Source organism: Cheilinus undulatus, linkage group 24 (genome assembly GCF_018320785.1).
Source record: "Cheilinus undulatus linkage group 24, ASM1832078v1, whole genome shotgun sequence".
Lineage (NCBI taxonomy): Eukaryota > Metazoa > Chordata > Actinopteri > Labriformes > Labridae > Cheilinus > Cheilinus undulatus.
The window spans coordinates 3781952-3794002 of record NC_054888.1 but is presented as its reverse complement, the minus strand read 5'-3'; positions in this window follow the sequence as shown (position 1 = coordinate 3794002).

The following is a 12051-nucleotide window of genomic DNA, read 5'->3' as shown; positions in this document are numbered from 1 at the left end:
CAGTGACAGATCCAGGGCTGATCTCAGGAGATTTTCCACCTTTATTGATAATAAACACACTGTTATAACAACACATTCCTCTTCATATGGAATCAAAAGAGCAACAACATGAAGTGAAACAGACAAAAGCTGCAATAACAATAAAAGGAAAATGCACAGCGGCTGTCTGCAGACCATCCTGTACGACTAAAATGGGGGGAAACCTCCTTTAAATAATCAAAAACATGCAGACTGTTGAATAAAAACATGATGAGGAGACAACATGTCTGTGTTTGGTTCTCATTTTACAAGAAAATGTTGACGTGACTCTGCAGGATTTTCAAAATAAACTGCCATTTATTTTATGTTCACATGAAGCATGCTATGTGCAGAGATGCAGCAGCAAAACAAAGCTTTAACATGATGCTGCTGTTGTAGGGTTTAACACCTGCATCACTGTTTCAAAGCAAGATACTTCTAGAAGTTTCTACATTATTTCAAACCAGTCCCCTACAGTCAGTACTTAGACTGATCAAAACACTATCTGTACATGAAGACGTAGAGGAGGGTCAAAGATGCCTCGGTCTTTTTATCTCAAATTTATGACTTTTTATCTCATAATTTTGACTTTTTACCTCATAATTTTGACTTTTTACCTCATAATTATGACTTTTTATCTCATAATTTTGACTTTTTACCTCATAATTTTGACTTTTTATCTCATAATTTTGACTTTTTACCTCATAAGTTTGACTTTATATTTCATAATTATGACTTTTATCTCATAATTTTGACTTTTTATCTCATAATTATGACTTTTTACCTCATAATTTTGACTTTTTATTTCATAATTTTGACTTTTAATCTCAGAATTATGACTTTTTATCTCAGAATTATGACTTTTTACCTCATAATTTTTTACTTTTTATCTCATAATTTTTACTTTTTAATCTCTTAATTATGACTTTTTATCCCAAAATTTTGACTTTTTATCTCATAAATATGACTTTTTATCTCATAATTATGACTTTTTACCTCATAGTTTTTACTTTTAATCTCATAATTATGACTTTTTATCCCATAATTTTGACTTTTTATCTCATAAATATGACTTTTTATCTCATAATTATGACTTTTTATCTCGTAATTTTTACTTTTAATTTCTTAATTATGACTTTTTATCCCATAATTTTGACTTTTTATCTCATAAATATGTCTTTTTATCTCATAATTATGACTTTTTACCTCATAATTTTTACTTTTTATCTCATAATTTTTACTTTTTAATCTCTTAATTATGACTTTTTATCCCATAATTTTTGACTTTTTATCTCATAATTTTTACTTTTTAATCTCTTAATTATGACTTTTTACCTCATAATTTTTACTTTTTATCTCATAATTTTTACTTTTTAATCTCTTAATTATGACTTTTTATCCCATTATTTTGACTTTTTATCTCATAAATATGACTTTTTATCTCATAATTATGACTTTTTACCTCATCATTTTTACTTTTTATCTCATAATTATGACTTTTTATCCCATAATTTTGACTTTTTATCTCATAAATATGACTTTTTATCTCATAATTATGACTTTTTATCTCGTAATTTTTACTTTTAATTTCTTAATTATGACTTTTTATCCCATAATTTTGACTTTTTATCTCATAAATATGTCTTTTTATCTCATAATTATGACTTTTTACCTCATAATTTTTACTTTTTATCTCATAATTTTTACTTTTTAATCTCAGAATTATGACTTTTTATCTCAGAATTATGACTTTTTACCTCATAATTTTGACTTTTTATTTCATAATTTTGACTTTTAATCTCAGAATTATGACTTTTTATCTCAGAATTATGACTTTTTACCTCATAATTTTTTACTTTTTATCTCATAATTTTTACTTTTTAATCTCTTAATTATGACTTTTTATCCCAAAATTTTGACTTTTTATCTCATAAATATGACTTTTTATCTCATAATTATGACTTTTTACCTCATAATTTTTACTTTTAATCTCATAATTATGACTTTTTATCCCATAATTTTGACTTTTTATCTCATAAATATGACTTTTTATCTCATAATTATGACTTTTTATCTCGTAATTTTTACTTTTAATTTCTTAATTATGACTTTTTATCCCATAATTTTGACTTTTTATCTCATAAATATGTCTTTTTATCTCATAATTATGACTTTTTACCTCATAATTTTTACTTTTTATCTCATAATTTTTACTTTTTAATCTCTTAATTATGACTTTTTATCCCATAATTTTGACTTTTTATCTCATAATTTTTACTTTTTAATCTCTTAATTATGACTTTTTACCTCATAATTTTTACTTTTTATCTCATAATTTTTACTTTTTAATCTCTTAATTATGACTTTTTATCCCATTATTTTGACTTTTTATCTCATAAATATGACTTTTTATCTCATAATTATGACTTTTTACCTCATCATTTTTACTTTTTATCTCATAATTATGACTTTTTATCCCATAATTTTGACTTTTTATCTCATAAATATGACTTTTTATCTCATAATTATGACTTTTTATCTCGTAATTTTTACTTTTAATTTCTTAATTATGACTTTTTATCCCATAATTTTGACTTTTTATCTCATAAATATGTCTTTTTATCTCATAATTATGACTTTTTACCTCATAATTTTTACTTTTTATCTCATAATTTTTACTTTTTAATCTCTTAATTATGACTTTTTATCCCATAATTTTGACTTTTCATCTCATGATTATTACTTCTATTTCATAATTTTGAAATTTTTATCTCATAATTTTGACTTTTTAATCTCATAATTATGCAGCTTCCAGGATTTTTTCAGCAGTTCTGAGCATGTGTGAAAACACTTCAGACATGAGGCATGAAAACGTGCATGAGCAGCCATGAGTGCCGTCCAGCTAACAAAGAAGACACTCATACGACACACTCGTCTTTACACTCATGCTGCAGCTGATTACATGCAGAGCGGATGGAGGAGTAATTCCAGGAAGATGTGTGTTACAGCCAAACAGGCCTGACAGTGATCGCGCTGCTTTTGTTTAATGGACGTAATTAATTCTGGGATGTTGGGTCGTCGTTGTTTATTGTCTCTGGCAGAGAACTGACCACAAGCACTTGAAGGAGGCTGTTTACTGCAACCTTCTTCTTTTAAGTACAGGGAGGAGACGAGGAGGACAAAATAAAGAGCTGGGAGTTGTTTTAACCTCAGTGAATTAAAGGGAGTAAAACAAAACTCTAGGCTGCTCTGGCTGGTCAGAGAATTAAAGGAAGAAACCAGTCCGTATATGAGACTGCCATATTTTTGGTTAAAATATCCTCTTCAGTATTATATTCTGACCCACACCTGAAGATTTCATGTTTTTAAGAATCATTTTAAAGTTTTGAGAGTGTGACTTTTTGATGTTGGGGTTGCTCTCAAATCTCATTTTTCCTGTGTCACCATTAAACCAGCTGATGGATTTTCATGGACAGGGGAGGAGGGTTTCCAGGTCAGGTAGTTCAGAATCTCATCCCTGTTTGCAGATGATGTGGTTCTGTTGGTTTCCTCAGCCGGGACGTCCAGCAGGCACTGGGACAGTTTACGGCAGAGTGTGAAGCAGCGGCAGTAGTACATCATGGTGACATCAAAAGAAATTCAAGAACAGATGAGAAACAAAATCAGCCATTTCTAAAGCTTTGGGCGATGGTGAGCACCATTATCCACAAATGGAGAAAACTATGAACAGTGGTGAACCTTCCCAGAAGTGGCTGGCCTGCCAAAATGACTCCAGGAGCTCATGGACGACTTATCCAGGACGTCCCAAAAGAACCCAGAACGACATCTAAAGACCTGCAGGTCTCACTGACTCACCCTGTCACCAACAAGACTTTTGGGAAATACTCTGCTGACCGATGAGACATACTATCACAAACATGTTTTTGAGGAATACCTGAAATAAATTATGAGATGAAACGTCAAAATTATGAGATGAAATGTTAACCTTTTAACCTTTTAACCTTTCGCTTCCCTGCCAGGCTGTAAACTGCTTCATTAAGTTGTCAGTTAATCTCTATTGTTTGTTGCTGTTGTGAATGTTTCTGCATACAGGAAGCACTGATGTAAAAGCAAAGCATACTACACTACAGGGTCGCACGGTGGACACTGTTGCTTCATAGGTCACTTCCTGCTCATCACTGTCATCATGTATTTCTATCCTGTCCTCCACAATTTTGACTTTTTATCTGATGATTGTGACTTTTTATCTCACAATTTTTACTTTAATCTAATAAGTATGACTTTCTATCTGATAATTTTGATTTTTTTCTAATAATTATGACTTTAATCTCATAATTTTGACCCTTTATCTTGTAATTTTGACTTTAATCTAATAGTTTTGACTTTTTTCTAATAATATTGACTTTCATCTCATAATTATGATTTTTTAATTCATAATTTTGACTTTTTATCTCATAATTTTGACTTTTTATCTCACAATTTAGATTTTTTATCTCATAATTTGGATTGAGATTGGATTAGGATTCTTTTGTTTTGTTTTTTAAAGTTGCCTAACTTTAAAAGCCTTTTATAGCCTTATTAACAACTAGTAATAATTTATCATTCACCACTGAGCTGGCTCTTTTACATGAATGACAGGAACTGGCTCCTGTGTGAGAGCCAGTTTCCCTTCTTCTTTCCTAAATACAGATTTAAAAAGCTGAACGGACGAGAGCTGTTTGGAGCCTAAAGACCGCTCTGATACTGAGCTGAGCTGAATGATCTGGATCTCTGCAGAGACACAGATTTACCATCACAGCTAGTGACGCCGGACTGACATCAGCTGTGGAAACAAAGATGAGGATCTACAGTGACACACTTTACTGAACCATACTGGACTGGTGGATGGAAATGGAGCGATGTCTGACTTCAGATGGAGGCTTTCATCCATCACTACTTTCTGGACTTACAAGTAGCTCAAGATTGCTTCTTTTTTCACATTTGAACTGCTGGCACAAAACTTTGGCATTCTGATCGGGCATCTTTCTGCAGAAATAACGTGAGGTCATCTGCAAACATCCTTTTTCTGTTAATTAGCATGTGTGAGAAAGGCTTCTTTGTTCCTCCCTCACTGCACAAGGAAGATTTTACTCTTTCTCTAAAGCTTTTTGTCCTTTTTCTACTCTCTCTTCTTCTATTTTTGAAGTTTCTCTATTCCTCCAGGTTCTTTTTGGTCTTTTTAAATTCACTGACATGCTCTTCTGAGACTTTCCTCTGTCTTTGATTTAATTTGACACCTCATAAGCCCCATTTTTGTTCCACTTCTTGGAAAAGCAGAAAAATTCAGGAGGAAATGCGTGAGTGTGGCTCCCCTGTCGATTGTCATGAACTTGCCGGTTGTGGGAGAATTCCCCGGTTATGTTCTCTTAGCATTAGCGATTCTGCCGGCGCTCCTGTCGAACACCTTAGCTTGTTAGCATGTGTCAATCAAACCAGGGAGCTCTGGGGAGGGCAGGGCGGAGAGCTGGAGCGGTTATCTCTCTCTCACACTACGACAGGCAGGCGCAGGGAGGCCGTGCGCGGGGACGATACACCCCTCGCCAAGCAGAATGAAAGCACGGGTGAACGCCCACAGTGACCTCCCTTTACTCCCGTTCCCCCCTCTTTCATCCTCTTCATTAAAGGCGCATTCCCCCGCATTAGCCCACCGTCCTTCTGTCCTTCACCTGCTGCCGTTCATTTCAATTCAGCGCTCGTTAAGGCATCGTGGTCTCAGAATGGAGAGTACGGCGGAGCAGGCCGAGCCCAGCGAGCGGAGCTTTCATTTAATTATACAGTTCATTAGAAAGCGGGGCCACCCCCTCCCCCCAGGCTAAAGGAGTATCTGGTGGCTAATGTGCAGTTTAAACGGCCTGAATATGGAGATTGTTGGAGTTATGGATTAGCATTAGCCGTTAGCCTGCCCTTCACCCACCTCATCCTTTTGATTCACCATCACTCATGCAGGAGTGGGCGCTCCCAGCCACCATGTTTGTCTCCCGTTCTTCATGAGCTGTGAAATTGAATTTCCACAGTTGGGCTCATATTGGGAATAATTTCATATTCTGCACAGTGATGGTGCTCGGTTGTGCTGGTTTGAGACGTCCATCTTTGTTCATCTTTCTTCTGCTGCTGAATCGGAGCAGCCTCACTCCTCATTCCAGCCATATTCACCCCTAAAAGCAGTGCCTCTCATTTTGCCCACTCTCACACACGCCACCACCTCTTGTTTTACACCAGCCGTCACCATGGTAACATGGCCGCTCCTGGCACAGCAGAAACCCTCCCAGAGCTGATGACATCTTTGTGGCAACAATGAAAGGTTTATATATCCCATTAAGGGGAAAAGCTGGACTTTTTTTCTTTGTCCAGGGTCACCCAGCTCCAGAAACCTCCTAGTCTGTAAAATCCTGATGAAATAAAGAGAATCCAGGGCTGTCAGACTCAGGATTTTGTTAGGAGTATCACAGTTTGATTGCCAGTACAAAGCCTCAACTCTTCTTTCCTTTTTTCAGCTGTGAAGCAAACAAATTCCTATATTTATTTATGCATTAAAATCAGGCATGATTCTGTACATGGTCTCAGGAACACTTCCAGAAATCATCGTTAACATCGTTAACATCGTTAGCCGTGCCATCCACAAATGACAGTTCAAGCTGGATCATGCAAGGAAGAAGTCGTGAAGACCGTCATCTTCTCTGGACCAAAGCTCATTCATGATGGACTGAGGCAAAATGGAAAACTGTTCTGTGGTCAGATGAAACCACAGACGCCGTGTCCTGTGGACTAAAGAGGAGCATCCAGATTGTTTTCCTTGCTCAGTTCAAAAGCCTGCATTTCTAATGGTATGGGGTTGCATTAGTGCCTATGGCATTCATCATCAACTGGCGGCCCGGGGGCCAGATCAGGCCCCTGAAAGCTTCCTGTCCGGCCCCCAAAAGATCATTAAATCAAGAAAAGATGCTTTGGTTTTAAGAGTATCCTTTGGCTTTAAATGTCTGCAGCCGTTAAATCCATCCCACAAACAACGAATATTTAAATAGTTTGAGAATGACTTAACATTTGATCTGTTTTTACTAAAATTTACTGTCATAATTAGTTGATATTTAAAATTAAGGTTGGCAGAAGTGCCACAAAAACGACCAGGTAAAGTGGTGAAAAGAGGTTCAAATGTGGCAAAAATTGGTTAAAGACAGAAAAATGGGCAAAAAGTGTCAGAAATTTGTTACGAATTACAAAAATAGTTCAAAAAACAATGAAAATGGATTATAAAGTGGCAAAAATAGAAGAAATGTGGCAAGAATGGATAAAAGAGCGGCTCAAAGGCCCAGCCTGCTGCATTACTGATAACAGGGATAGACCTCACTGGTAATGCCTAAACATATCCTGCGTTTTGAAAGAAAATACAAATACTAAGCCCGACCAAAACATTTATTTAATTTTTGTGTACTTGAAAGTCTGGCCCCCACAGTTTCTGTCGAGACTAAATCTGGCCCTTGTGCAAATGTACTTGATGACCCCTGGCCTATGGCGTGGGCAGCTCTAACATCTGGGAAGGAACTATCGATGCTGAAAAGTAGAGAGAGGTTTTAGAGACACATATGCTCCCATCCAGACAACGTCTCTGTCAGGGAAGGTATGACTATTTCAGCAAGACCATGCTAAACCACATACCACATCTTTTACAACACCATGGCTTCACAGCAGAAGAGTCCCGGTCTGAAACTGGCCAGATCTTTCACTAGTAGAAAACATTTAGCCTATTGTGAAACTGTTGAGCAGTTGAATCTTACATCAGACAAGAATGGGACAACATTCCTCTCCCAAAACTACAGTAACCAGCCTCCTCACTTCCCAGAAGTTTACAGACTGCTGTTGAAAGAAGAGGGGGAACAGAATGGTGAACATGGCCCCTGTCCTGACTTTTTTGAGAAGTGTTTCTGCCATCAAATTCAAAATGAGCAAATATTTTATCATAAAAAGGTCAAATGTTTCAGTTTCAGTATCTGATTGGTGCTTATGTTCAATTGTGAATCAAATATGTGTTGAAATCATTCTGTTTTTATGCAGCGTCCCAACTTTTTTGGAATGGGGTTGCATATAGATGTGCATTTTTTCTAACCTCATATTATAAAAGAAGCAAAGAGCTTGAATGCCGTCAGTTTTAGATTCAATAGTGAAAATAGCAGTGTTGGTGGGAGTGTAAATGCAGACGCTCAGGGATGCAGCACTTCTGCTCTCATTTCTGAGCTAACATTTTCTCATTGAAATCAGCTGCGTGTTCACGTACAGTGAGTCTTTTTCAACCAGACGTTTCAACATTACTGAGTGTGTTTAGTGCTTTTAATTGCCTGCAGGCTGTCTTTGAATGCAGCAGCAGGTTTCTCTCTCAGGATGAGGCGGCCACATTGTTTATTTACTTCCTCTTTAAAGAGGCTGAAAGCTGTTGAACTGATCAGCTCTGCTCCTCTGCAAGCCCCTGGCATCCAAAGCCTCCAGAATCTTCCCTTTATACCTCCCCTTCGACCCTCTCAGCTCGTCTGTCCCTCTCACAATGAAAAACACCAAAAAGGCGCTGCGCACTGGTGCTAACCCAAGGCTAACAGCGTGGTTCACCGGGTTGTGATGTGGCCAGCAACAGCTGAAGTCCATGACCCCTGGACCCCGTCCATCAGGCTTTCAGCACCAGCCCTGGCCTCTGACACACAGAAAACTTCAGCCAGGGAATGGAAGCACGCAACAGGGGAATGCATCGGTGTCAGAGAGACACTGAAAGCATATAAAACCACATGAAGTCCAACATTATACATGCACACTGTGTCTGCATGCAAGACATGCAAATACACAGGTACTGATGTTCCTGCAGTACTGATGCTGCCAAGCTGCAGTTTAATGTTTCTAGTCTGAGCTGTCCATCACGCATACAAGCTTCTACCTGCATATTAAAGGAGTATCCCGGTGTTTTAAACCTGCTCTATGTTTGGGTCTAAATGACCTAACCTTTCTTATAGATTACTCTCTGTCAGCGTTACTCAACCCTCCTCAACCAAAGAGCCAAATAGTGAAAAATGCCTTTGCAAGAGCCACACTGTAAGTGGTGAAAGGTGGCAAAAACCGATTAAAGCGGCTATAAAAATAAGTACAAGGTGGCAAATAACGGTCAAACAGTGGCAAAAAAGTGGCAACAAGGGGCAAAAAGGGGCAAAGTAGGCTTAAAATGGCAAAAGTGGAAAAACAGGGAGAAATAGTGGCAGAATAGAGTGGAAAGTGGCAAAAATGGTTGAGAAGTTACTAAAAAAGAGTTACAGGTGGCAAAAAAATGGCCAAATTACAGCAAAAACATGGCAAAAAATGAGTGTAAAAGTGACCAAGATGGGCAAAAACGGTCAAAAAGCAACAAATATCCCAAAACATCCCTTAAATTTTTAAATATAATTTTTAGAAAATAATTGAAGGAAAATAGCAAAAAGAGAAAAAGAAATCACTGCAATTTCTCTAAATCTTCCAATGAAATTCTCCAAACTATGCTAACATATTCCCTACATTTCCATGTAAATACTTGATACATTTTTTTAAGGCTGTGTGTTCCAGCTCCTTCAGTCTTCACCATGAAAAAAAGCCATTTTTCTTTGAATTCTGGATCAGACTTCACAGAAAAATGAAACTGAAATCACTCTTATATTGCGGCATAATCGCGTCATTTCCACGAAGCTCATCTCCAGATGCCCAAGCTCCTCAGCGTATCATTAAAGCTGAGCCCAGACACCCGTCAGAGGAATCTCTTTTTCACCACTTTTATCTGTGACCGGTCGACCAGTAAACTGAACGCTTTCACTAAGACGTCTGGAAACAACGCATGAAATACTGCTGATGCTGCACAATCCACCTGGAAACCTCCAGGCCTGTCTACCCTCACTCATGAAGAAGACCTCGAGATACTTGAACTCCTTCACTTTGGGCATAGAGATAAAAAATGTCTCCTATGAGTTGCGTTGCTTGTTTACATCCAGGAGAGCAGAGGCCAGCTAATGGCTGCAGCCACAGTTTGAGCCTCACATTTCACCATCATTGAGGGCCTACTGCTAATTCTAGCACTGAATAGTGAGGGTGATGACGTTTAGTCGACTAATACTCACACTCCCCTACAAAGCATTCACAGACTTTTACAATATTTGGGCTGAAGTGATGTCCTGGAGGAATTCCAATGACATCATGTCCCATCTACTCATTTAAACCCTTTCTTCTGTTAAAATAGGCCCAAGGTTTTGGAAATGTTGGACTTACCCTTTAAGTTTCGTATTTCACACATCCTTTTTCACGAATTCAGGCTTCTTTCTGCATGGACACGCTCGAGCTGTCTCTGCAGCCACATAGCGCCTCCGTATCACTTTGCCCTCGCTCACATGTCGCCCATATGTGTGTGGCAGCGGCTCAGCTGACCGCCTGGCAGTCACTGTGAAATTGGCGCCCTTCTCCTGCAGATGCCAGGTGTTTTGCTTGGCAGGCGGGGGCTGCTGGGGTTGAGCTTGTGTCAGGAGTGTCCGGTTGCTGTGAACGGCCAGGAAAGGATGGGGTAATGTGTCGTGTGTCCCTGTTAGCCCGGCCGTTTGGCAAAGACCGAGCGCTGCAAGGACCGAGAGGAATTGGAGACGCTGAGTTTCCGTACGGGCTTGGGAACGGCGTGTGATAGGGTGTCTTCTCGGCAAGTCGCGGTATCTCAGGTGATTCCCCAAAAACAACTCAAGCACGAATGCTGAGGAAAGTTATGACAAGTATTTTGTGTGCAAATCCATTTTTCCTCAGCCACAGGTTGTCAGAGCCTCTCAGTCTGGTGACTTTTCCCAGGTAAGTCTTTAGTGTCTGCTCTCAGCTCTGCTGATAGATGCATGGTTGGCTTTTAGGCACAGAAACTCCTTTCCAAAGGAAGACAGAAGCAGGTGAGGTCAGGTGAGACCCTCTTACTGGGTTACTGTTGTGATACTACGCTTACTTTTCAAAGAGATGTTAGGAACTTGAAAGTCTAAAAATCAGACAACATGCCCAGGAAGAGCAAAACTCAACCAGTTCATCCAGGTGGTAAAGTCAGTGATGTTTGTCCAGGAAAGAAGGCTTTATCAGCCACTGGAGAGGGCAGTCAGCTCTCTACTGAGCAACACATGCAAGTACAGAAGCAAGGCCAGCTGTACAAGGGCCAGCCTGACCCCAAATAAAAATGTCTAATTAATGTATTTTTGTGTAAATATTTTTCCTTTTTTCTAATGTATGTTTTGCTAACCTGACATGCCAGATGGATTTGTCTCACACAACCATCTGGAAAACCTTCAATACTGAGCATTTTGGAAATGGCAGAGGATTTGAAATGAACGTTCTGTCTGTCGCGTCTTTACGGGCCAATCAGAGCAACAAAACATGTGACGTAGCCGCTATCAAGGTGTCATGCGCAGCTACCAAGGAATAACACGAACCATGGCGACTGTAGACATGTCAGTACACGACTTTTGTGGTTTTTGAAAAGAAAACAGCTCACTGCTGTTCTTTGTTCTTCTGTTAATGAAGAAATGTCGTCAAGTTCTGATAAAACTGGCGCTTTAGCAGCATCCACGCTAATGTCTTACGCCATAATAGCACCGATCTCCTGTTGCTGCTTGCTTACGTCACGGCTCCACCGCACGTGAAAGTACTGCCCCTCGTCGCTGATTGGTCCTATCACTTTGTAACCGGGCCCAAATGGTTCAGACGGTAGCCTCTCAAGATGGATTCGCCTGTGAGAAACACGGAAACAGGCATATCCATCTGCTTCGCAAGGTTACTCATCAGGAGCTTTTAGTAGAATCTCTCAACACATTTACAGATAACAAACATTTAATAAAGTATGCAATGTGCAATTTACAATGTTTTTTGCAACAGGAGAAGAGACAGAGGTAGGTAGCACTCATATTTCCTTTAAACTAGAAAAGATAAACAGTATTAACTGCAATACATCCTTTCTTTACTTTTTTTTAAGCAGAAATATCT